Below are 26,569 nucleotides of genomic sequence, written 5' to 3'. Positions count from 1 at the left end.
AACCCTTGAAATTATATACAGAATCTAAGGAACTCTTCACACTGAAATTTTTTTTTTCACAACGAGAAAATATATTTATCAATATTTTTCATTTATTTCAAAACCTAACGGTTTCACAGGCAGTGTTGCCAACGCAGTCAAAAAATTTTCCAACTAGATTCTTCATCAAAAACAACTAGAAACTGCACTTAAATAACCAGAATTAATTTTAGTCATTATTTAGACTACCACACGTCCTACATTTCCCGGAAAATTTTTATATTTTCACGTAATTTAATAATAGACTAGTATTGGTACACGGGAAAAGATTTTGAAAGAGACCAGAGAAAAACCACTAGATGGGTACTTTTTCCAACCCAATGGACAAAAAAAGACCAGATCTAGTTGGAAAATAACTAAGTTGGCAGCTCTATTCTCAAGGTAACCAAGGGTTTCGCACCTTCATTTGACAGACGCAAATGATGATAATGCACAGCATACTCTGCTATCATTGGAGGATAAAAGTGGTAAAGAATGTAAGAGCCAGAAAAATTCTAACATTGCTTTTCACGTTAAAGTGTCAAACAAGCAATGTTTTATGACTTTATCAACGTGAAAAGTGCTTGGTAGATTAAAACAAATTGTAATTATTTCGCGACTTAATATAGATATTTCAAAAATTTCTGATGCGTTTTTGAAAGAAAAATTATTGTAGTTTAAGAAGTTAGTTATGTTCAAGAAGTTGTAGAGAGAGTGTTATTGAAGCGAATATCTGCTAGTCTCCTATATTATGTGCTGCGGGAATCTGAGTTGCCGTTATAAACTTTGGGGATAACATTGTATTAAGCAATAATAGAGCGGCAATTTTCAACCAGCATGTCACTCACCATAAAGTAACGCCGAAGTGCTCTAAGATCAGGCAGAGGTACCTCTAGGTATTTATAATTCTAATCTCATTCCCAAGGGTGCTACGAACGCAAAAAGTACGAAAATATCAAGCCAAACTCTCATTATTCATAATAAGAAAATGCGTATCACAGTTGTTTGCGTAATGAAACTGCTTCAAGAATGTTACACGCACACACAGATATATCTGATTCAGTACGTACACTATGATTGCATTTAATTTCGGTGTGGTTGTAAAATTTGTGTACTCCAATTTTAACATAAAAAATGCATCGTTTTAATTTAAAAATATTATCTTTTGTTTAAAATTGCCTCCCGGATGTTATTTATATGTTTCTGTCTCAAAACAATTTTTTGATATCTAATGAAATCTAGATGATAGAAATTTCAGATTATTCTGAACCCCACGCATTAAAATTACATTTAAAAGGTAGAGAATACGTATATATAAATAGCCCGGGTATTATTTAGTGAAACGGCAAAGGTTCGGTTTAGAGACAAAATATACACGTATACAATTGGTACTCGGATGTTATAAAGATTACATCTCGAGGTAATGAATGCACACAACACAGCTCCTTATCCCTCAGTACTCTACAAAAATGACTCCCAGAGTTGGGGTCTAAAAATAATAATAATGAATGCTAAGGGTGAAGAGAGGAAAATTATCTTGGCAGTGATTCGCTAAAGTCACCGCTACATGTCAACGTTTTGAATCTGTTCTTTTTTATCTCCCATACATACAGTGAGAACAACCAATCTGTTACCGAGGTTCTCTCTTATTTTTTTCTTAATCTGCATCGTGTTCGTCGTTAAACTACATATTTTTCTCCTCCTCTCAGACATTTGTTGAAGCTTTTTTATCACTAAAGGTCAGATATCTAACGTCTTATGTACTGATAACCGAATCCCCTAAAATCAGCCACAGAACCAAAGAAAAAAGAAAAGAAAAAGAACGTCAGGAGGAACCAAGACGTGCGAGGGAGAAGAAATCTCATCTTAAATGTGAAATGTAAGAAGGAGAGAAGAGAGAGAAAAAAAATTGTGTTTCTTTCTACGAAATTTTTAAAATAGAATATGTCATTTGCAAGACAGGGCTGCATGAAAAATGACGGTGGTAACCGACGACAGCTGCTGACGGTTAGTTTCGAGACCGTTTCTTATGCGCGAGACTTAAATAAAGACGAATTATATATATTTTTTTCTATTCAAATACCATTTGAATGCCTTTCTTTTTGAAAAACTTCTCAGACGGAACTCTGATTAAAATGCATAAGAAAATGGTTCCATGAATATTAAGTAGTCGCATGAAAGCTCATTACAGCTGCAAACTCGATGGTTTTGAATTCTAATACTAGTAAATAGACATGATGAAAGCTGGTGTTTAACTACACTGAACAACAATGAAATTGCGTCCGAAAAGAAACTGCATCATTAAAAATGATTTTAGCCTGCTGCATACAAATATCAGCATGAAAAAGTTTTATTGGTTCTTGTTTTTGAGGTGTTAACAGTTAACCCTCTATGGCAGTGGTTCTCAACCTGTAACCATGCGGCACCCTTGTGGTACTCGGATATTCTAAGGGACAACGAAAATCAGATGAAAGAACAGCCACAAAAAGAGTATGTTGCGGCAAACAAGTCATATGAAACCGTTAATACATGGATGGAAATAAAAGGACTAATAAAAAGAGAATGCGTATAATAAAATTAACTTGAAATATATAAAAAATGTAAACGTTATATTTCATAATAAAAACTAATGCCTTCGATGAATTCGGAAATGCAAGATGGTCATGGAGAAAAAGATGAGTTCGACAGAAAAGCTGTCGTAAATGAGAACAACTAAAAATATGAACAACAGACTGTGACGAAAAGAGAAACTTAGGCTAACCTTCCATGCTTAGAACAACCAAGGTACATCAGTAATTAATGTAATAAAATAATTCAATGGGGAGTAATTCATATACAAATGCAAGAGACGCAACAGGCGGATTGCCCTACGAGATAGTGAGTGAGAGAGAGAGAGAAAAGAGAAAAGAAATAATGCCCATAAAAATATGGATGTCAGATGTCTCTAAAATACCGCAACAGAAAATACACAGAAGCAAATTTCACGAAAAAGCTGAAAAACGTGAGAAAAATAAAAGGTGGCCCAGAAGTCCTGACTTGTTTCGAAAGAAAATAATAATAAAAACAAAACTGTTAAAGATAGACTCAAGCGGCTCAAAAGATTTTGAAATACTGTAGAAAAGGTTTTATTTTTTTTTTTAATTTTTACACGCGCACCTTTAGTGATGCAGAGGAAAGCAAGCCTATATAGGTAAGGATAGAAGTAAAATGGATGAAAATCGCATTATGAAAAGCACATTTACACATTTAAAATAATGTAGATATCTTCAATTCGTTCCAGATTCCTAAAAAAAATGCTAAATACCCATATAAAAGTAAATTGGGTGTATTCTTTGCAGAATAAAATTAATTTATTAATTTTTATCACAAGACGAATACGGCATACACGTGCTTCTTTACTTGTATTAATCCTCTTAGCTTCTTCTCACGCATTTCAAGTTGGTATATCTAACATATTATTGCAAGCACTTTGTATCGTATAATACATGTATCTTAAATTTTCCCCGTGAGTAAATTGAGATATCAATACACCCTCGTCAGGGAATATCTCGTCAAGGATAAATAATATTATTCCAAGAAAAAAACCAAGGAAAAAGTCATATTTTTTTTCCAACATAACAATTATCAATCTTCTTATAACAACCTGTAATCCTCAATCTTTTAAAATCTCTTAGAATCTCGTCCGACGAGCTCATTGCCATTGACCATGACAGTCACTAGAAAATATTTTTTTTCTCTTACCTGACCATATCTTAACTTTTTTGTTTTTTTTTTGATGCACAAGTTTTTAATATGCGCCTCACAATAAATACACGAATTTCAGAACTTCCTGTGACCTCACCCTTTCACGTATTTTTATATACATAAATGTATTTTACCTGCTGTGTGAGGGTCAAGCACGTCTTTCTCTCGCTGTATGACGTTTATTTAATAGCAGGAAATATTAAGTGCTATCGTATTGTGTCCGCAAACTACTTAGTCTTCGGGTGACTGAACCTGAAATAGCGTTTTTCCCCTCTTCTTCTACATTTTTTTTCTATACCATTATCTTGTTATCATCGCAAGTTAAAGTGATAAAAATATCACTGACTAATAAGTTTGATGATTTAATCAGAAATGACACACGAAATTCAAATAGGATTGCATTTTGTATCGTATTTCTTAACCTATCTGCCGAGGCTTGTACGTATCTTATAACATAATTTTGTAGGATGGCGGCGCTTGCACCTCCAACGTCGATTTTATTTCCAAAATAATAAACAGTAATTTATTGATTATTATTCTGTTTTAAATACAGTAGTAAAACAATTAATACAACCTGCGAAAGAAATTAATAAGAACGTAAGGCTGGCATCGCACCATAAAAGTTCTATGGCAAAGATCTTGCTTAATATAGGTCTACCTGTTTGAATGGAAGGTTGGTTATTCAAATTTATTTTATAAAATGTCTTTAAAGGCAATAAATGGATTACATTAGAAGGTATAAAAGATTTATAAAAAAATTTTTTTTACAAGTTTTTGGTCAGTTTGAGTTTACTTGTGTTCTTGCTGGTAGTAGCTACGGATCAAGTTTTTTTTACCAGTTTGCTGTAGCAAATTTAACCTTTTTTCATTGTCATGCTTTCGACTTTAAAGAATAGGAAGAAAAAGATGCTTGTGGGAAGAGGGGTAAGACCATGAATTGCCCATAGAGAAATTCAAATATCTGATATTCACATATAAAGGTCTTTGTAGCTCCCACTCTCTCTGGCTACCTGTCACTCATTTTTTATTATTTTAATTTTAATATTAATTTAATTTTTTAATTATTTCATCAATTCACGAAGTATCTATGTGGTTTTTAGCGATTGAAACTGCAGGATAGAAAGTGTGCATCGACACAAATCTTTTATCAAATATTGTGGATGAGGAAGCTAACTTTGATAAAAAGGAATGCTGAACGCACGACTTTTATCAAAGCTGACCACTAGCCTACACTATTATATTTCTTTGTCAAACTGATTTTATACGAGATCTTTGTTAAATACCTTTTATAGTGTAATACCGGCTTTAATGCATAACATTCAAATGCTAATTAAATTTGGATTCAACTTTTGAGAATTCGTTCAAGTGTATTTAAAAAAAAACGACTGTCTGTAAAATGAATAAAAACAGTAATTTCATGTAAATTTAATTTTATCCTATAATATTGACTTTGAGAAACATTTTTTTTTTAATTTTATTCAAATTAGATATAAAATTAGATCTTTTATGTATAAAAGATTTATAAAGTATTTTTAAAGGTTTTTGGAGAAATTAGAAGCTTTATATAACATTATTAACATTATGTATAAAAACAATTATTACACTTTAAAAACTATTGTTGCTAAAAATCATGTTTAAACAGTTCTATGGATCTCACAATGAATCATTCGTTAGAATCAAATGAATAATTGCTATTCAAGAGAACACCATAGTTACATACATTTTAAATATACGATTCTTACATGCTATGAAAACTATTATTGCTAAACAATTTCGTTGTCTGTCGCATCGCTTCAAACATTGTAGATGAGTTTTTTTACTGCTCACACAAAGGCCATTGTGGGCATTGTTGCCGGTTGGGGTGGGGGGAAGCTTCTTATGGAATAAAATAATTAAGGAAATAAAATATTGCTACTTGTCTTATCTTATGCTTTAAATGGCGAACTCAATCTCGAGCTTGCATTGAATGTATTGCTTTTAAATGTAAAATTCAATTCTAATTTTCATATATAATAAAATGCCTGTGAAAGGCCACCTCCTAATAGCCACAGTTTTCTTGTTCCAGAATTTTTCCAGCCGCATGACTTCTACTGAAGAGTCACGTCTTGGAAAGACCATTTTTCCAAGGGGTGGAGGGTGACCCTTCAAGAAAAGTTTTACTGATTCGGATTGTCTAATTTTGAGAATCGATGATCATCTTTTCCAAAAAAAAAAAAAAAAAGAGTAAATACAGTAGAACTTGGTTAATACGAACTTAGTTAATTCGAATTTTGGATAATTCAAACTTATACGAATTTGCCTTCAGTTTTCCATCGAATATAATCTTAAAATTCGAATTTTTTGGGAGATTCCAAGTTGGAGGAAAAAAAATTAGGATTTTTGTACGTGCAAATTTAGTTAGAAAAATTTCTACAAGAAGTCTTTCACTTTAAAATCAAGAGTTAGATTTTCTCGATCAAGTTGTTAAACAAAAAATTTTTAAAGACCGATAAAGTTTACGTATTCTGTATTTCTCTACTTTTTGTACATAAGTAATATATATATATAATTTAATGCCCATTTTAACATTGTTCAGCTGAAGTGCATCGAGAATGTTCACCACTTGATACTGATTATGTTGTTCAACCTACAGGGTCATGGTATATTGTACAAAATATGAATCTTTTCATCATTAAGAGTATAGAAAGTATCAGGAAGTTCAGATCGTAATACGTTAATGAAAGCATATTTCCTTGATAGAATAAGGATAATGAGCAAAATTTGGAAAAAACAGCTTTGAAACGGATAATCATGAACTGTTTCTGTAAATCAGGCTTTGAACATGGTCAAGAAATTCTGCGGTGATGCTGATTCCAGAACAACGGAATAATGCTTACCTTTCAATCAACACTTGAGAGATAATTCAGTTTCATCAGATTATTATTGGACCTTAAAATATATATTCAAATTAGAAGATGAAAGGAAAAACGACATCGCGGTCGACGTGGCAGACGTTTTCTCCATTACTTTGATTCCATAACATTCATGTTAGATCCTTCGAGCGTATTTATTTGATGGGTAGCCTAATCCTCTTTTGCTGGATCAATAAGTGGGGCAGTTTGGATATCTTAGTATCGGAATTCAATGTTCTGATGAGTATTCTGGAATTATTTCACTGTCAGTGTGGTTGTGGAATAATTGTGTAAAGCGGGTTCACATTATCAAAAGTGAACCAGGGAAGGACATCATTCATATTTGATCAAAACTTTCCAAAATCAATGCTAAGATTGGTAATTAGAAATTATTAAAATTTGGGAAACAGTTTCATAACTGATGATAAAATTTTAATAATCGATAGTTATTATCCTATGTGAATGTTGATTATTAAATTGCAAGTTGTAGTCATTTTACGGATTCAGGATAGATTAATTGAATAATTCAAACTTTTTTCCGTGAATTTGGACTTGGAATTAACCAACTTCGACTGTATTTTATTATCATTTCATCGTGATAATTCCATAATATTGCAATCAATAGAAGTTGTAGGAATGAAAATCTTAGGGAAAACATAGAAAACGAAATAAAACACAACACCAAATGGTAATGAAACTAAAGAAAAAATAAACGTATCAACGTGATTGAAGATAATAAATAATCGAATAAATAAATCAGAATTGGAAAAAGCTCTTCTTCCTAACTCTACACTGACGAAGATCCAGACAAACGTCTTCGTAAAGCTTGAGATTTATAAAGCTTGTATAACATGCGATTAAAAAGCTGTCCGATGGGTCAAGTAGTAGAGAACGGCAGGGCCACCAAGATGGCTTCTTCACTCGACTTCTTATATGAGACCTCTTTTCCATCCGAATAAAAACGTCTATACCTCAAGTGAGTGAAATGCGTGTGTTAAAGGTAAACTACCTCGTAACTTTATAACTGGAGTTCGTGTAAAGCTCATATAAATCACAATGGAAACACTATACCAAGAAGAAGAAAATAAAAACAAATAACGTCGGTTGCAGTTATAAAATAAAGTGCTGAGTTGACATTCATTACAGTTTATCGCTGTCGTTGCGTATACCGCATGCAGTATCACATGTACCCCGCTCCACCTATTTTTTTATTCCAGCTCAGAAAATATCAAAGTGTAAGCGGAGGCTTAGTGAATTCTTAGTACCGTATATATTTATATACATGCCTCTCCATCTTTCTCTGCTCCTCATATACATTACGAGATGTTTTTATTGCCGTACCAAATTGAGAATCTGTATATTTTGAAACGTTTGTGTTAGTTTTAACTTAACGAGAATTTTATTGAGGTAAAGATTTGATATACATAAGCAAAATTGTCTTTTTTTTTTTGGAACATACCTATATTTACGTTCTGTAATAAATTAGAAAATTTTGCATTTATTTATTATGCATTTTGCTGATGCTGTAATATGGTCATTCCCATAAATAACGTACATTTTTATTCTGCATACTTATTTTTATTGTAAGCAATCTTTTTTTTTACAGTTTTGCTTTTACCTCTCAATGACCAGGATTTCGAGAGATTGGCTACTTCACTGAGAACATTATTTTGGTTCGGTATTTAGATGGTTTGAATAATCACTGCAGCTGAGTTGCGAGTTAAATTCAATTGAAGTTTTACTCCAATCACAAAGTATTCAATTTTTTTAAACTAACCCTTTCGTGGGCATTTTTTTTCTTTTCGAAATTCTTTATTTGTGAGTTATTTTTGTCCCTAGAATACCAATAAATGAAACAAAATTTTTGTTTTATTGACTATATTGGCGTCATATAATGGCAAGCCCAAACTATTCTAATGCGATATGCGCTTGCGAAAAGAGTATTTAAGAGGTATAAGAAGAAGCAGGTGGGGAGTATACTTCCCACATCCTTAGAAATTGCTAATCTGAGGGATGAGTGATTTAGGGCCCATGAAAACTTTACAGATAGCTATTTCATGGAGAGAAATCAATGTCACCACAAAGGCTGTTCTAACAAGAAAAAAAGAGTTTCGTATCTAAGTATGGAATGGTACTACTCGCTCAGTAAATTTGTCTGCTGCACAAATGTGGCAGAGCATTGTTCTGTAAAATCGGAAGACCCATCCACGTTGCAAGTTGATCCAACTTGGTGATGTATCGATTCGTACTTTCCCGTTTCATCCTCGCTGGGAAATAATGCCGGTTCATCTTCAGGTGATGAACACCAGTTTTGTTTCATACATCCTATTCCCCCCTCCCCCAGCATCTTAGCAAGAGGAACGGCAGTGATCTTCATCGTCCCATATCTTGAAGCCGGACCCCACAGGCTGGAATCTTCGGCAAGCTGGCACGCCAAAAATAGAATGGGGTCCATCCTGAAGAACCCGGAAACGAACGAAACGAAACGCACATTGATTTTCCCAACGTGCTACCGTAGGAAGTCTCATGGTAATACACTGCCGTAACACATATTTCACGTGATGATTCCACAGTGATCTGAAGCAAAAGTAATAATTTCTTTCATCTCTTATTGTGCTTGTCTAAATATTTTGAAAATACGTGGATGATGGACTTTCCACTTGTTTTTGTTTGCAATTTCAACATCGTTTCAAAATTTCTAACCTGTAATTTATCAATAACAACAACTCAAGACTGGAACGCTTGACCTTCAACGTTACATCCTTTTGTCATTTATGTTCCGAGTCCAACGTACAGATGATGTTTAACTGTCACAGTACCCCCCGTGGCCTACGAACGGTATTTCTAACACCATTCAAAATGGCCTACACTAAGAAAAGTAACAAAAACACAGGCTGATTCAACAAGTTTTCAACGACAACTGTCATCATTTTAACTAAGAATATTAAACACCATTCATTTCACAGCAATCTTGAGTTGCGTATCCTTTTTGAAATGAACCTCGTACATGATGAATATTTTACAAGGTTAAAAATCATTCACTTTGATAATATCCAAAACGTGGAAAGTTCCCGGTAATCACATAATCGAATGCCAGTTGGATATACAGGGGTGTCCTGTAAGTGCTAATGCGGCGTTTTATCTCATCAACCGTTTTTCGGTAGAGTTTTGATTTGAAAAATGCTTGGAAAATGTGTTCCAAAATTACTCTCTACCAGTGTTGAGAGTGAAAATACAGTGTTTCACAAAATAAAAAAAAATCTACATTTTTATACATTCCCTTTGTCGTCTAACTTCCAATCAGGAAGTTGTTGCCCTGTCTTTTCGGAGTCCAACAAAAGAGATTCCATGTTTTTAACTGCAACATTCTCTGCGATGTTCGAATTTGAAATTCGGAGAAAAGTTGGGAAAAGAGAGCATAAATGAGGGAATAGAGCGTTGTCCGTTAGTTTTTGCTTTATTATTTCCCAACTTTTCTCCGATTTTGGAATTAAAATATCTCAGTGAATATTGCAGTTGAAAACATGGAATTTTTTTTTTGTCGGACTCAGAAAAGATTGAGCAACAACTTTCTGATTGGAAGTTAGAGGACAGGAGGGGACAGTATAAAAACTTAGATTTTTTTTAAACAGTATTTTCACTCTTAAAACTGGTACAGGGTTATTTTTGAACATATTTTCAGCATTTTTCAAATTGAAACCATACCTCTACGACAAACGGGTAATGAGATAAAAGCAACATTAACACTTACAGGACACCCTGTATAACGTACATATAAATTACTGTAAATCATGCAAATTTACACATTTTAAAATTTTCAGATACTTCTCAATCCATTAAAATTTATATAAAAAAAACGTGATCCCCATATGTATATATATATACACAACCAAAAAGTTGAAAGGAAATCTGTAGCATATCATATAAAGGGACTCAACACACATTAATGCCTTCTATATATATATATATCTTACCATATCTTATATGATATTAGGGAAAAAATTATAAGGTAAGCAGGAATATAAGAATTAAAAAAAAAAAGAGGGAGGACACATCAATCTTAGTGAACGGCATCGAATCGTAAGTCAGAGATGCTACGAAGACCGATGCACCGTTATATATATAAAGACCAAAAAAAAAATTAAGTAAAAAAAAAGAAGGATGGTCCATGAACCACCACCAAACCATTGGTATCTTCCTATATGGTATGACGGTGGGGAGGGGGGGGGGAAATGGAAGGCAATTGCAGAGCAAGCAGATGATTGAAAGCCTCAAAGATTGCCTCTCTCGCCACATTTTCTCTACTTCTCTCCTGTCTCGTCGTCTTCTAACGCCATCGCTTTTCAAGTCATCAGGCTACCATTTTACGCCGTTGCCCGACTTCCAACATTAGCGGATATCGCCACTTTCAAGCCGAAAAATATCCGAATTACTGAACGGATACTTCGACGCAATTATCCAACAAACTTCTCCTCCTTTCTCTCTCTCTCTCTACACTGCTCTTATTTTTTACACCATTGCTGTATCAACGTCAAACCGAAAAATCGCTCGATATAGCGTTATACGTCTAGAAAAAATATACTTTTTTTTCCCCCTCCTACTACCGATCCATCGAAACCTATTTAAAGAGCATCGGACCAAGTAAAAAAAATGGTCAGATAACGACAGAGCTATTTTTTTTTTTTTTTTGTCTTTCCAGCATCATCGATTTTTTTTCCTATCTTTTTTTTTAAATATTTTTACGCCCCCCCCCCTAATTTTTTATTTTTTTGCCTTACTTGTAATGACGTTTTAACATTAGCAGCAACTAAAGAACTAACGAAAAAGCTATGCAAAGATACCGATAAAATATATTTTTTTTTACTTAAACAGTCTCTCTCTCACTCACTCTAGGGGTGTCGGAGAGACACATCTGAAAAATTTTCTCTGGGTAATTATGAAGAAAAAAAAACATTTTTTTTTATGAGTTTTTGTTTAGTTTAGGATGTGCTGAGGAATATATATACATGCATTTTCCGCATATCTCGGATTTTTTTTTTCATTAATTTTTTTTAATTAAGTCGCGATTAGTTGGGTAGTTCTTAATGAAGTCAGCTTAGTCAGTCACTGAAGTTCTCTGAAGGAGAAAAAATTTCTTTTTTCATCTCTCTTACCCTGGGATATAAGACTGAAAAAACAATTTTTTTTCTCTCTACCGACGCAATTTTTTGTACAAAATTCTCCGAAAAAAACTTGGATTTTTAATCCATTTTTTCCCCCAAGTCTAAAAAAAAAAAATTAATGTTGAGTTGAGTGATTAGCAAGCAATCTTAATTAAGTTTTGGAATTATCTTTGGTATAAGAAGTTATTACAGCATATGCATATCGTACCGTTTTGTGCCGTTAATATTCTAAGCTAAAAAAAAACACATTTTTTTTTCACCGTTTTTTGATTTATATATGCAAGAAACTTTTATATCTTCCAAAATTAATGCGTGTTTATTAGCATTATTAGTGACGGTAATAAATCGTAAAACTTAAATTAGTAAAACTTACTACGAGTTTGCATCTTCGTGTAAATCGGCTTTGATTTATTTTTTTGAGCGAAATTAATTAAGAATTGATTAAAATTTGAATTTATTTTATAATATGCAACGGCTGTGCGATAATTAAATATTTCTTCGAGGCTTAAAATAAATCCATGAATTTTCTTGGAAGTGCAGTATCAGTCAAAAATCAGTGAATGATTTGATCTCATTGATCATCAGTTTACAATTCCGTTCATTAACAATATCTCGTAAATTTTATTTTTAACATGATAATAGATTAAATATTTTGTGCACGAAGTTTACCAAAGAAGGGATCTATTACTGATTGTTTTTAGCTTATTCGTATAAGTACGAATTATACGAGCAACTCTTCGACAACCATTAAAATACTGATGAAGATATAGCGGTCACATACAATGTCGCAATATTTTCATCCATAAGAAAGTTTGTAAATAATTGAAAATACTCACATTTTATTTCCATTTCTTGATTGAAGGTTCAATAAATCCACGCGACATCTAGGAAAAGAAAAACCGGTAAAATAAATTGATTGATTTATTTGATCTTACTTTTAGGGACAACAAAAATAAATACCAATTAATAATTCACAATGAAATAAATTAGTGCATTAAATCATCTCCAGAGAGTTAAAGGTTTCAAACATCTTAAGATATTCGTCTTTTTTTTTGAAAACCATATCCGAAAAAAATATTTGAATTTTGTATGATAGTGGAATATGTTCTGCTATTTCACGAGCGTTATACCATTAATACAATTTATAATATAAAAAGAAATTAAATGTTAAAAAAAACTAAAAGCGGCTGGTGGTAAAAATAATTTCAGAAAAAAAATGAGTACTTTTTTTAGTCCTTTATTATGGTTTTTCTCGGTGTATACGGCATCATTTGGATATTTGGATTGACTACCAATAAGGTCTAGACCAGAGGTGTACAACCACCGCATTTGGCCCAAGTGCGGGCCGGAGGCTGTGCACACTTGGTCTAGACGTTTTTCCAAGCGAGATCCTATATCAAAAAGAGCCTATGAAGATTGTTAGAGAAGAATTCGAGGAGTCATTCCACTCTACCTTGAACCACAAGGTTTTTAATAAATTTAATCAGATAATAAACTTTTTTAAAAATCAGTTATTTTAATGGTCAAAAATAATTGTTGAGGTATTGCAAGACGAGATAAATGCGAGCGGAATTCGGGCTGAAAAGTCGATTTAATAAAATATCATTTATATTACTACTACTACTACTAAACCACACATGTACCTCGTCCATGTTCCTCTGCGGAACCTAATTATATTACTAGCAAATGTATGTTAATGTTAAAACTAAATGTTGTAATGTTAAATTTAAATGTATGCTAATGTTAAATTTAAATGTATGCTAATGTTAAATTTAAATGTATGCTAATGTTAAATTTAAATGTATGCTAATGTTAAATTTAAATGTATGCTAATGTTAAATTTAAATGTATGCTAATGTTAAATTTAAATGTATGGTAATGTTAAATTTAAATGTATGCTAATGTTAAATTTAAATGTATGCTAATGTTAAATTTAAATGTATGCTAATGTTAAATTTAAATGTATGCTAATGTTAAATTTAAATGTATGCTAATGTTAAATTTAACTAATAAAACTGTTGGAGATAATGTTTTAACCCCTTAGCTGCGCAATTTTTTCACAAAAATGCATAAAAAATGGGAATATTATTTCCCCGTATAGCTTTGTTTTTTCATCGATAAAAAAATACGTCAATATAAGACTAAACGGAAAAGAAACGACACGAAAATAAATTGTCTAATCAGAAATATTGCGCTTTTTAGTTGCGAAATAAGCAAGGAGGTAGAAACAAAAATCGTCGTAGGCGCCACTTCAGCGTAAGCACTGTATGTCTCCGAAATTGTGCTTTTGAAAACGTAAGCCAGGGGACTTCAACGCATGACCCGCGTGCCACATTTGGCCCTCTGAGCTTTTTTTTCTTCGTGACCCACGGATCATTTTCAGAAAATGGTTGAAAACATTGAAAAACGATTGATTGATTCTAGAATTGATGAAAATTCAGAATTACTGAAAAAGTAATAGTTCCAGAATTTTTGAAACAAATAACATAATAAATTTAAGAAATAAGTGAGAGATAGTTCCGTGATTTCTGATAGAAATTGTATGCATTTCACAATGAATAAATGAACAATTGCATATTTTTTGAAAGAAATGGTTCCATGATATACAATGAGAAGGAAAATAATTTTAGAATTACGAAAATAAATATTTGAAGAATCATTTAAAGCAGACTCAAACAAAAATTAATCTCAGAATTAATAAATTCATTCAGTAATTAATCAAAAAAGTTTTAAGAATTAATGAAAATAATTATTTCAGAACTAATCCAAATTGATAATTAATGCAAGAAATAATTTCAGAACAAATGAAAGTCCTCAATCATTTTTTTGTCCTTGTTTAATTCGAAGCCCCTATTAAGATGTCACTAAACTACATGAGTTTGTGACCTGCAGGCTTCGTGGGAAGTTTCAGTTTGGCCCGTGTCTGAAAGGTTGAAGACCCTTGACGTAAGCGCTACACTGGATAAGTCAATATTCGGTAAGTACATCATGTATAGTATAAAAAGAAAATGTTCTTGGATAATAATGTAACCCAAAAAAGTGAGATGCTGAAATTTTATATACTTGAATAGTGATTTAACAGACACTTCTTAACCTTTCCGCAACAATAGAGTTTACAGACCTGGCCATCGTTTCAATTTACGCAACTCACCATGAAAGCATCCTTCAAAAAAACTGCATAAGCAATGAGTTAGTTACGCGATGAAATTGGGATGTCAGAGGGGAAAAGACCAAGAGGCAATTACTTTATTTCTAGCAATTTGTTGACGAAATTGCTGGAACGAAACTTTCGCAGTGTGAATAAAATAAATGAAATAATAATAATAAAAAGTACGATTACACAGTAATTGACATAGACAGCACGCTGTTCCGTGGAAGCAGCGACTGCATGGGTTTGGCTAGAGACTTCCTCTCGCTGACTCTCGTCTCGATGCTCATGAAAGTTTTTGACAGCTTAATTGTAGGCTGTGGTATCATTTTGCTTGACATTAACGGACAAGTTCCTAACGTTAGGTTTAAAACGTAACGCGTCGTCGAAAACATTGAGCAGCAAAAACAAAATAAAATAAGGGGAAAAAGACGTCTCTCCGTGTGTGTGTAGATAATACCATCCAACCCCTTTTCTTCTAGATGCAGATGACTTGTCATTGTCCCAAGGCTCCATCATCAGTTTTAATGCCGTGGACATCGAGCTGACGACAAAGATTAATTCATTTTTTGAGTCTTGGGAAAAATAAATAACAGAAAAACAAAGCTGTAGAATAAAAAGAAAATCAAGACGAGAGAAGTGTTTGCGGAATATTAAGATGGGCATTAGGATCGGGACGTCCAATTATTTTGTGGATGTCAAAAAATCACCGCACCATGGAATAAAACAAAATCATGTCAAAGTACCGAAACTGCCCACACGCGATCGCCTTGAAATATGTATGAATGATTCCAGGAGATTATATAACTCTATATTCAGCCTATTTTAAAAGCGATCAAAAAAACCAGCCCGTCTCTAACTTTATCGATCATAATCACAGCAAAATATTCACAGGCGAAAGATTTTTGCATATTTCATCTCATTTATACTGCATGAAAATTCCTAAATTTTGGTTGTTAGCCATTTTTTTCTATAATTTTTTTTTCTTAAGTAAGACAATTAATCTTCGAGATCTCAAACTTGTATAACGGACATGCTCATGACCTGTATACATGTATTGAAAAATTAGAATAATTTTGTATGTAAATATTCAAGATTTTTACTTAAGATCTTAGAATTATACATGCAAAAAAATTTTAAGTGTGATGCATGCTCTGTGCTTCTATAGAATCAAACTCAATTGTGTTCTTAAATATTTACAAATATTCATTGCGGATAGAACTAATGAAAAAACTGAACAACATTTTAGAGAGATGATTCACAAACAGGGTTTAGCGGTATCCAAGGGTACCACGAGATCTGTCAGAATCGGTGTCTTGCGATCTTTTGGGGATAAAATCACGCTCAATGTAGTAATAGGACCGCGTGTGTCTGATTCCCAACATTCTTTCTTTCTAACCTAGCACAACTCTGGTATATCACCATGGAAATTTATTACCGAAGGAGTTGTGCCGGAAGTGCATATGTATACCTAACAGTTTTTGAGAGCGTATCTAGTGTTCTGTGTGAATTTTCAATGCTGCCATCTATATTTCAAACTACGAGGGAAGTGTTATGATTGGATATTTATACCGTTGTAGACCTGCTCTCTGTGGCGAGACTTTTTAACGGGAAGATCGGCTCACATTTATGCCTCGAAATTGGACACCATAGGAAACCAACTCGTGATTCTAAACTAGCATGTCACATTAGTTCAGCGCAAGGGTTCTTGACCTTCTTTAGTCGCGACACAAAATCAACAAAATAATCAACTTTACAACACATGGATGTGATGTGTTTGGTTTTCGAAATTGGTAAAGCCAGTGGGGCGATAAGTGCATTTATAATAGGACTCTCTAAAAGGTACGACTCCACTTACAAGCCCCTGCCACACATAGATTAAGAACTTATGTGGATTCGGGCCTCTCTAGATCTCTTTCAGGAATTTCACACGATAGTTAAAACTCCCAAGAGTATCGTGTAGTGTATCTCAGCAATTTATCTATCAAACTAAAGTCTACAGTCATACACAAAATCGACTGTCAATAGACACATCACGATTTTGTCTATAGACAGTTGCTAAAGTCATGCAATCGCAAGATGGTATATCGAATTTGTCACGCGTCCATACCTACATTTAGTTAACTGAACACCATGACATCCACCCGGAATGGGACAGGTGTTCTGCGATTTCTCACAGATCAAATCGCAAGCCTATCACAAGTGAGAAATCGCAGAATGCCCAATTTTTGGCTAGACTGTCTATATAGACCAATATCTTAAAGCATTGTCTATAGCGGAGGTCTTTAACCTTTTTCCAGTCGCGAGCACTGCCTGTACCCATCATCAAAAGAAGAGCACCCCTTACGGCAAGTTTAACATACAAATGCATGAGATGCCCATGATTTCAATCCTTGAACGCAATTCCTCCAAGGTGTTTATTTGGAACGTTGATCAAGTGCTCGCGAGCGCGAAATTGAACACGAGCATCGAGCACTCTGGGTCCTTCAGGGAGCACCGTAGTGCTCGCAAGTAACGGGGAAGACGCATGGTCTATAGCCACGTGTTGCGCGATTTTGTCGATGAGTGTAGACATACCATACTTGTTCTGTAACTTCTCATGCACCAAAATTACAGGTACATGGTCTATCATTTCGGATAGAAAACTTCAGACAAGTTGTAAAATATTTTGCAAGTGTGAACGTGTGACAAAGTCGATAGAGCTTGCGATTTGTCTATGACAAATTATCTATTTGTGGTCGCAGCTTTACAGTTAAGAAAAAAATGGTGTTGCTGTCACATGAGATGTATTCTAAGCTTCACTCTTTGACTTCTACGAGATGCCTCCTACACACTTCTCTCTCTCTCTCTCTCTCTCTCTCTCTCATTAATGCACCACTTAACAATATTTATCATTTTAGCAATAACATATTCAGCATACCCAAATATAACAAACACTTTATATCCACTAAATATCCTATAAAGTAATGTGATAAATAAATGTTTCACTATCACTTATTAGTATAAAAAAACCGATCAGATCAAAATGAATATAATAAAAATTCACAATTTTTTAAGATTCATTCATACCAAACAGTATTTCGAATGCAATAAATAGCAACAATTTGATTGAGATTTTCATACAATGGCCATAACATATGCATAGAATCTCCTTGGAGGAGAAGGGTATTAAAACCTCACTTATTTCATGGTCACACCTGCTTTAATTCTACTAGAAGGTTCTTGAATTAAACGCGTTTTATCCGTGCAATCATCTAATCTTCATTAACAAAGCTGTCATTAAATGTCACCAACCACCAATTACCCTTAAATTGAGACGGAAGAGAAAATGGGTTAAGCAAGAAAAGGCGTTCGATTTAGATGAATGGCGTGAAAAATTGTTTTCGGAAAGGCAATCAGTGACTTTTCGATTGACAGGTCTTAGTGTTGGCAACACAAAGAAACGTTTGTCCCCCCCCCCCACTTTTTTTGACGTTTGATTTGTCTGTATATGCTCCTCTTTGTTGCGTGAGGCAGCCTTGCTTGATACAGTGGGGAGCGGGGGGGGGGATAAATGATAAATTTTGCCAATCATTCCTAACAAATACTTGTCAGTTAGAAGTCACGAGATGGCAAGTATAAAATCTATAAAGTTGAATCCAATTTAATTATGAATCAATACATGCATGAATTGGTGCAAGAGAAATTTGTTTCATAGAAGGTATTCTTTTTACAATACGATAACTTAAAATCTGAGTACATATCTCAAAACGCTATTCCTGAAAATTCAACAATAATTTGAACTCCTTCATCTTTTATAAATCAATTAATTAATGTAGCAATATTTTGCTCATTTTTAATTCAGAAATCAAAACATTACTGGGGCAAACATTATTTTTATTTAATACTGTTTAGTGAATAACGTTTCCATAAAGGTAGAAGTTGTTAGTGAAAGGCGCGGTTACATTGCACATCTGTGGTCTTTTTTTTGAGTTTGGACACCATCAATCTACGAAAGAGTACCAAATGCAGGGCTCAACATCAACTTGAAATAAATCGCGGGCATTAGAGGCACCCCATGATTGTGGTCAAAGATTTTTCATTTTCTCAACGAATGTATATTTCATAAAGTCTTTGAATTATGGGACCTTCGACGAATGATCTGCTTGTACAAGTGGAAGTAAAGCCTAGCCAATTTGGAAATTTACATATGCTCAAATCAATATTTCTATAAATGTGTGCGTATGAAAATAGACTAGGAAATTTAATTGAGGAGTCGATCAAAAAATAACTCGTGATTACTCAAAATCTGACATGAGCATCGACTACTTTGTGATGCTTGCGGCAAAAGGTTGAAAATGCCCGCACTACATATTAATTACCCCGGAATTATCTAAAAACGACGTGCTTTGAATAACTTCTCCCGTAAATTGACATATTTATGGTGACATTTTTTTTTAAAATTCGAAATCAATGTACCGTGGCTATATTTTACACAAAAAACATTATTACACTATGTAAATTGCCGTAACGGAAAGGGTTTGTAAAATTCATTGATGGGAAAGTAGATAAACCAAGCAATACGCAAATATAGCTATGGTGCAAACTATCGTGATTAAAAATTTCGAAGCTCCGAGTTCGAAAAGCATCCATGCTCGTACTATGTACTACCGTTTCTCAACCGGGGATCCGTGGACCACCAAGGACAGACATTTGGTCCACAAGCAGACTTGAGAATTTAATTTCAATTCAGTTAGTATTTTTCCTCCACACACACACACACGCGCACGCACGCACGCACGCAATTTTATCTCAACCAATATAATTTAATAGTATTATCCACACAGGTTTAAATATAAGATTAGATCCAGATAAATTTGTGCTTCGTATGTTATATTTAAAGTAATACTTGGGGGACTGTCATTTCAAAACGGAATGTAGCAGCAATATTGCGCTGCCAAAGTGGTTCAAAATCTAACTCAGGGTTGCTACTGAATGAATGAACGCCAGAACTTTGCCACTGGACTTATCCCGTTGCCGAGATCTCTTCCAGCCCAGGAGTTGTCTCTCTTCCAGTCAGGGTTGCTACTACTACTAAACCCACGCATACACCTCGTCCACACACATTCCTCTGCGGAATTTCTAAGAATTGGTACATGCTGTAATGTGCGTGTGTTGTGAACCTAACGTGAAGTTTGTTACTGTGTAATAGTAGTCATGTGTAACGCTGCCACCTGCCATCAATTTTTCAGAGTATACGTGAAGTGTAATGATTCGGGGTATGCTTCGAGACATTGAAAATTCGTTACAGAAAAATGAAAAGAAACATTTTTTATGTTCGTACCAATACTTTATTCGTTCCCTAGATCAGTTGGCATTTGCGATCCTAGGATATCCTCAGGCTCATATTCCCGTATTTCAAAGGTCAATGTCCCGTATTTTTCTCGAGAAAATGTGGTCAGACTAAGTAGAACCTATGGATAGCAGACAGGTTATATCTACTATCATGAGACCAAAAATTCTGTTCGCTAACAGGGAGCATCCGCTAATGGAAAGGAACGATATATAGTGTAACCTCGTTTATACGACTTTCACATTCATATGACGTTTGGCTCCGGTCGCAATTGGTTCCTATATATTTTAATGTTAAAACGTATATGTTACTGTGTGTGTAAAAGTGATGCGCCGGTGGGTTATGCATAATCACCAATCGTCTCAATAAAGAATACATTCATCACTTTTACCGCGATTATGCATAATTCTCAAATAAAGTTGGAAAGTCTGATAAATATGGAAAAGTTTATAGCGTTTATTCTCTCTCCATCAAACCAATTAATTATTTTTCACTGTACATGATACGTGTTCCACACATATTTCTCAATGAAAATTAAATTAAATTAAAATAAGTGTGAATAAGATAAAAACATTTCCACATAACATTATCAGTCTTGTAATGCTAGCTTTCCGCACACGCGTAAACAAACAAACATTACCATTCGAATTCACCATCCTGAACATAATTATGTACATTTACTTGAGCAATTAATTGACGATTTATCATATTTGCCAATATGACTTTGAGATTAAACATAATTTTAGTTGAATATGATACATTTTTCTTGCTTGATTTCACTGTTCGCTGAGAGTGCCCGTTTACGGGAAGTGAAATAGATTAAAGCTCTATCTCTCACGGTAGCTGGGATCGGAAAAGTCTGTTAGGGAAGGTTCCACTGTACAATACCCCCCCCCCCCACTTCCACATAATGACTTGAGTCCCGTACACAAGGGATTATTGACAATTTTCAGTCCCCCTCAATATTTTCTTCATTTCAGTGCCTCTGGGAGGTAGAGCAAAAAGTTTGGACAAGTGTGCCGTAGATGTAAGAATCAATCAAAACATGAGCGACAAAAACCAATCCATTTCTATCCGGATAAGAAAAGAAAAGGCAATTAAAACTCTAAACAATAAATATGTTCGAACTTGAACTTGTAAAACGGCAGTAACAAGTGTCGAAAACCGTGTGACCCTTAGTCGTCGGCCCCCCCTGATGGAGATACGCTCCATTTGGGTTTGTGTTCTTCCAATCAGTCACTCTTCTTTTCTTTTAAAACCCACGGTTATGTCTCTTTTGGTGTGACGCGATACTTAATTTAGACTCTTGATGGAAAGAGCTCGCTCGTCTCAGAACAGAGGAAAGAATAAGAAAAAAGTGCTCTCTCTCTCTCTCTTGATGTTTCCGCCCTTAATCTGTTGGAATGATCTCTTCATCGGATAGGGAAGGAGCGACTCCAAATGAAAGACAGCTTTGTCTTTTCTCAGAGAAATTATTATCGTCATCAAGGGGAGAAAGAAAAAAGACACTGGGTTTGTCCTCAGTTACTCAATACCTTCATTTTAGTTTTTACGCAACTAAAGCGACCATTTAGCAGGTATTCTGTGCAGCGGAGGAAAAAACCTCAAAAAGAATTTGTTGTAGATGTCATCATCTAGATTGTGATTTTTGCACAGGGACCATCAGATAGTTAATAACAAGTAACGTATTTTTTACGACTAGATAGCGTATTGTTTTAGAAGCATTGTTCTGAAAGTTTATGTCAAGGTTTGTTTATACTATGCTCAAGAAGATTTGCCTTCAGCACGAAATACTGTGAAACTCGGTTATAACGACATCGAAAATTCCATGAAATTTTGTCGTTATAACCGAGGTTAACAACTCGAGACCTTTTCATTCATTTTATCTGACGCTAATCAAAATGTTAATTAGTTGAAAAGAAAAACAAACAGAATGAAACTTTCTTTCAATCATGTTGTTTAAGTAACCAGTGATTTGGTCATGAATTGGAAGAGCGGTCAAAAATAACGTTCCCACTTGGAACGTTTCTATGCTTTGTGCTGCTCATTTCCGAAATCTCAGCTTTTTCACTCATCGAAATTTCCCGTTTAAAGCGTTTTCTCGCTCACAACGTTTTTTTCATGACGGTTTTTTTGAAAAAACGTTAAAAGCGGAATCCACTGTATTTTATCAGATGCAATCAAATATATATAATTAGTATATATTAAATTTTTATATATTTAATTATTTACTAGAGAGACAAAATTTCAGCGAAAAAAATACGAGAAATTGTGATCATAAACGCTGAGCATTGCCAGTTCTCTCCAAAAACAATTGTCAGCAATAATTGCGTACAAATAACCGTTGACAAGAAATGCGCAACAGCAAGTCTGCAATGAATTAAGATGCATTTCACAAAAAAAGGTGGGCGTAACAAATATGAGATGAATATTATTCATATTGCTTATAATCTATAAATTATGCAAATTATCTGTATACTTAATTTTAATCTACCCCCGATTGTGAATTAAAGTAAGCTAAGCTTCAGTTTAAAAAAAATTCCTTTTTTCCATAAAAAATCGGACAAAATTACGGAAAACTACAAAAATGTCCCGTATACAGGCTGTGACAACAAGCAAGTCTGAGCATCAAACATGTAATAATCCCTTTTTTTTCATGATTAGGAAACAACAGACAAACAATGTGAGTAGCTCTACTTCTAGTAATTTCTTGTGAAAAAAATCATAAAAACGGTAGCAAAATCGTCGAAATAGTGTCGTTATGTCCTAGTTATGGTTTGAACAGTTATAAAGAAAGGCGCATCAACATTAGTTTCTATAGGAATCAGCCGACAATACAAATTACTGATGTTATAGCTGTGATTTTTATAACCTGAGTTTGACTGTAGTCTATTTCATTCCGTGCTGGCAGCGCACGAATTCCATACAGCAAAAGCTTTTGTGGATCAAGGATGAATTCCGAATTCACTGTAGTGAGAATCCTTTTGGATTGGACAGCAGATGGGAGAGCCATTAAGAAAAATGCTCCCCCCATCGTCCCTGTCAAAGAAGAGACCAAATTCGGGCACACTCCTGTCGGAAAAGAGGGGGAGACTATGAACCCGATTTGAAATACATCAAAGGCTCCAACACCGATAACGTCAGATTTCTTTCTCAAAGCTCGAGAATTTATTGCCAATTTTTTTTTTTGGGGGGAGATCAATTGCAGAAGCACAGCCGATCCCTTCCTCTTTGCTGACGTTCTAGCTGGTATATAAATTTGAGGTATACGCTTCAGTTGGCTCATACAATCGTAGATGGAAATCGATTATGTATACTAAAGTTATAAAACTTACACAAATTATATAACTTACGCATCTGTTGCTTTTGTGACGCAATCGCAAGTAACTTTTAAAATTGTAATTAGTCACGTCTATTTTTTGCGATGGTGAATCACGCGTATGTTTCTGGACACAAGCTATAACTAAGAGATAACGCAAGTTTAATAAAAATCCTAATCATCGTTTTATATCACATCCACCGTAACGAGCACGCCGCCCGAAATTTCCGTTCCTTCCGAAGAGGATCAGAGTAAGTAAAATGATTTAAAAAATTAATTGGTGGAACAGGAAAACAAAAATTTTTGGGATTGTAGCACAGAACAAAAAGTAAAAGGCCAAATTGACGAAAATTGGCACAATGGCATATACAAAACAATCTTCAATGCCACATACAAAAAAAATCTTGTATTATGGATGGGTTATGATCTATCCAAACCACGAAACAAATGAGAAAAAGGCATGTTAAGGAGATAAGCAAGCATACATAAATGCTAACAGATTACTGTGATACAGAAAGAAAGTACGTATTTATTCAAATCAGAACAGTGTTCCAGAATTCTTGATACATCTACATAGTTTACAGCACCAAATATTAATAGATAGATTTTATATTTCAAGTTTTAATTTTTGTGTTCTTTTAAATTCAATGCTGTCTTATATGTTTTTGTGTCTTAATTTTTATCTATGTGGTTTTTTTTAAATTTTGTGTGTTTAGAACGTTTTCATTTTAACTTTTAAGTCTTAATGTTTTTGCTTTTTATTTGTCAATTTACTCCATATTTATGTCTTTACTTTGAAGCTTTACATGTTTTTGCTGTTAACTTCAGGGTATTGTGTGGAGTGTTATTTGTTAATATTGCTGTGTAATTACGATCGATCCGTTGAACCCACCTTGCCTATAGTGGTGGAACGGCAGAACGTATTGGATGCAGTGTATAAATTATCATACCGTTAAAAATACATACAATTAACACAAAAACATACAGAAATCTGAATCATTCAAAGATCCGATAAAATAGTTTCAAATATTCAGAAGGATTGTCACAGAGAAGATGGAAGCAATCAAGAAAATAACATATTTGTTTAATATTGGTGTTACATATATAGTCATTCTTAGTGTTACTTGATTATATAATTGGTAATATCATTCTCTCTCTGTCTCTCTCTCTCCTGAGTAAATAATTTATTCGAAAAAATCTGTAAATTTTTTGAACTCTCAAAGAACACATCATCCCCTGTTTTTTTGTACACTTAAATTGGAAAAGCTGCATACATACATCCACAAGATTAACTGTGAAATATTCATTTTTCAGCTTAACGCTATCAAACCAAAACAAAGCTGCACTAATAAGTGCTTAAAATTTAATTCTGATTTGATTAATAATCTTCCATACATGAAATTGATCTGTAACACAAATCAATTTCAATTGCAAATTTGAAAAACTGCATATGTTTTTGTTTGTGAAATCAGCCTTCCTGAACGTAAGGTACGTAGTGATTAACCCTTCATTTAGCCGTATTGCCCTTAAAAGCTACATGAGTTTCTTATATTTTTCAAGTGAACGCATTGTACATTTTGAGCTCGTTTCGGCACTGATGCTTCTAAGCACAACTCCTGAACATTAGATTTTTACTTGTGAGCTTGGCAAGAAGTTTCTACAATCGCCCTCAGAATGGTTCAAAACTACACGTCTCCTATATCTTGATAAGACTAGCAAAAACGATTTTTGACATTTGAATTTTGGTGGGAAATACCATGTGTGGAAAAGGCATATTGCTCAGTGTTCTTCAACAATGATAGAAAAATAAGTTGGAAACAATAAATTACATTTCTATATTATCCTAATCTATGTAAACCACTTAAATACATTGTGTTCACAGCAGCGCAACGTCATTTATCTTTTTAAATATTGACAACATATTTTCCTTTTTTGCCTGAAATGATATTTGAGGTACCTCATTTGTTTAATATGGCTTCTAAAAAATTTGAATATTTCAATGCTTGCTAATTAAATGGTTAATTATGAAAGGATGAAGATTGAAATCCTCACCAACTATATATAAAATATGCAGAAATTGTTCAGAATCATAAAATGTAAACACAACCTGTTACTAAGCCTAAAAATAGTAATATGCAGTAATGACATCATGTCGTGACTTAATTTAATAAGTTGAAGTTCAAAATTTACGGACAACAAAATGACGCGTTACGAATCAAAAGATGTTAGAACCGATCAAATTAATTTTTAAACTTCGTGATGGTACAAAATTAATGAGAATTATTTGGTTCAATTTGATAAACCATGTGACCCCCCTCCCTTTCTCCAGTCGATCCGATAAAAAAAATCACCCCATCTTAGACATCTATCTATAACTATGTTTTTTTTTCACGTGGATACGTGACTCGAGGAAGCCATTCATCATCAACGTAACCAAACGCAAATATGAATTGATTACAAGGACGTGGTCCTCTCATACAGGTGGGGTTTTTTTTCTGCCTCATTTTTCATGACGGATTATGTATGAATAGACACATACATAAATACACCTGCATGTATGTATACGAGGGTTGAAAGAGACCTCAAAATGGAGAAAAAACAGAGAGAGAGAGGCGTCCACGAACTCAAAATTTTTCAATTCATCTGGACGTACGTATGTTGTAGGACCACTACAAACACCTCGCACCACTACCACCGACTAGTATTTAGCTTTTAACATGCGCAGTTTCAAGCATCAAATACCTGCAATTAAACACCCGATGAAGGAGAGTCTCGAGTGAGAGCTGCAAAGACTGATAAAATTAGTCGATAACAGCAATTCATCATCGTCTTATCGTACATCGCTCCTCTCACTCCTCTCTCTCTCTCTCGCTGTGATTCCATCACGTGGTTACCTCCACCAACTTCGGAAACGCACGCTATGGAATATTTAGTAGTTTAAAGAGGAAACCTCTG

The 26,569-nt window shown here is 34.1% G+C and overlaps 1 protein-coding gene across 1 annotated transcript in view; it reads right to left on the bottom strand.

The window, feature by feature from the left end:
- The window catches only part of LOC149078933 (GATA-binding factor 2-like), a 277,805-nt gene that overhangs the window by 211,189 nt on the left and 40,047 nt on the right, over positions 1-26,569 (bottom strand). The window contains exon 2 of the mRNA XM_089241157.1: positions 12,652-12,699. The gene's annotated coding sequence lies outside the window, so the exon portion shown is untranslated. The remainder of the gene's footprint in view (positions 1-12,651; positions 12,700-26,569) is intronic.

This window comes from Pholcus phalangioides, unplaced genomic scaffold (assembly GCF_987345545.1).
Source record: "Pholcus phalangioides strain wild (caught in Gottingen) unplaced genomic scaffold, Ppha-v1.0 ptg000013l_1, whole genome shotgun sequence".
In the NCBI taxonomy this organism is placed as follows: Eukaryota; Metazoa; Arthropoda; class Arachnida; order Araneae; family Pholcidae; genus Pholcus; species Pholcus phalangioides.
This window is presented reverse-complemented; position numbering and strand designations above follow the sequence as displayed.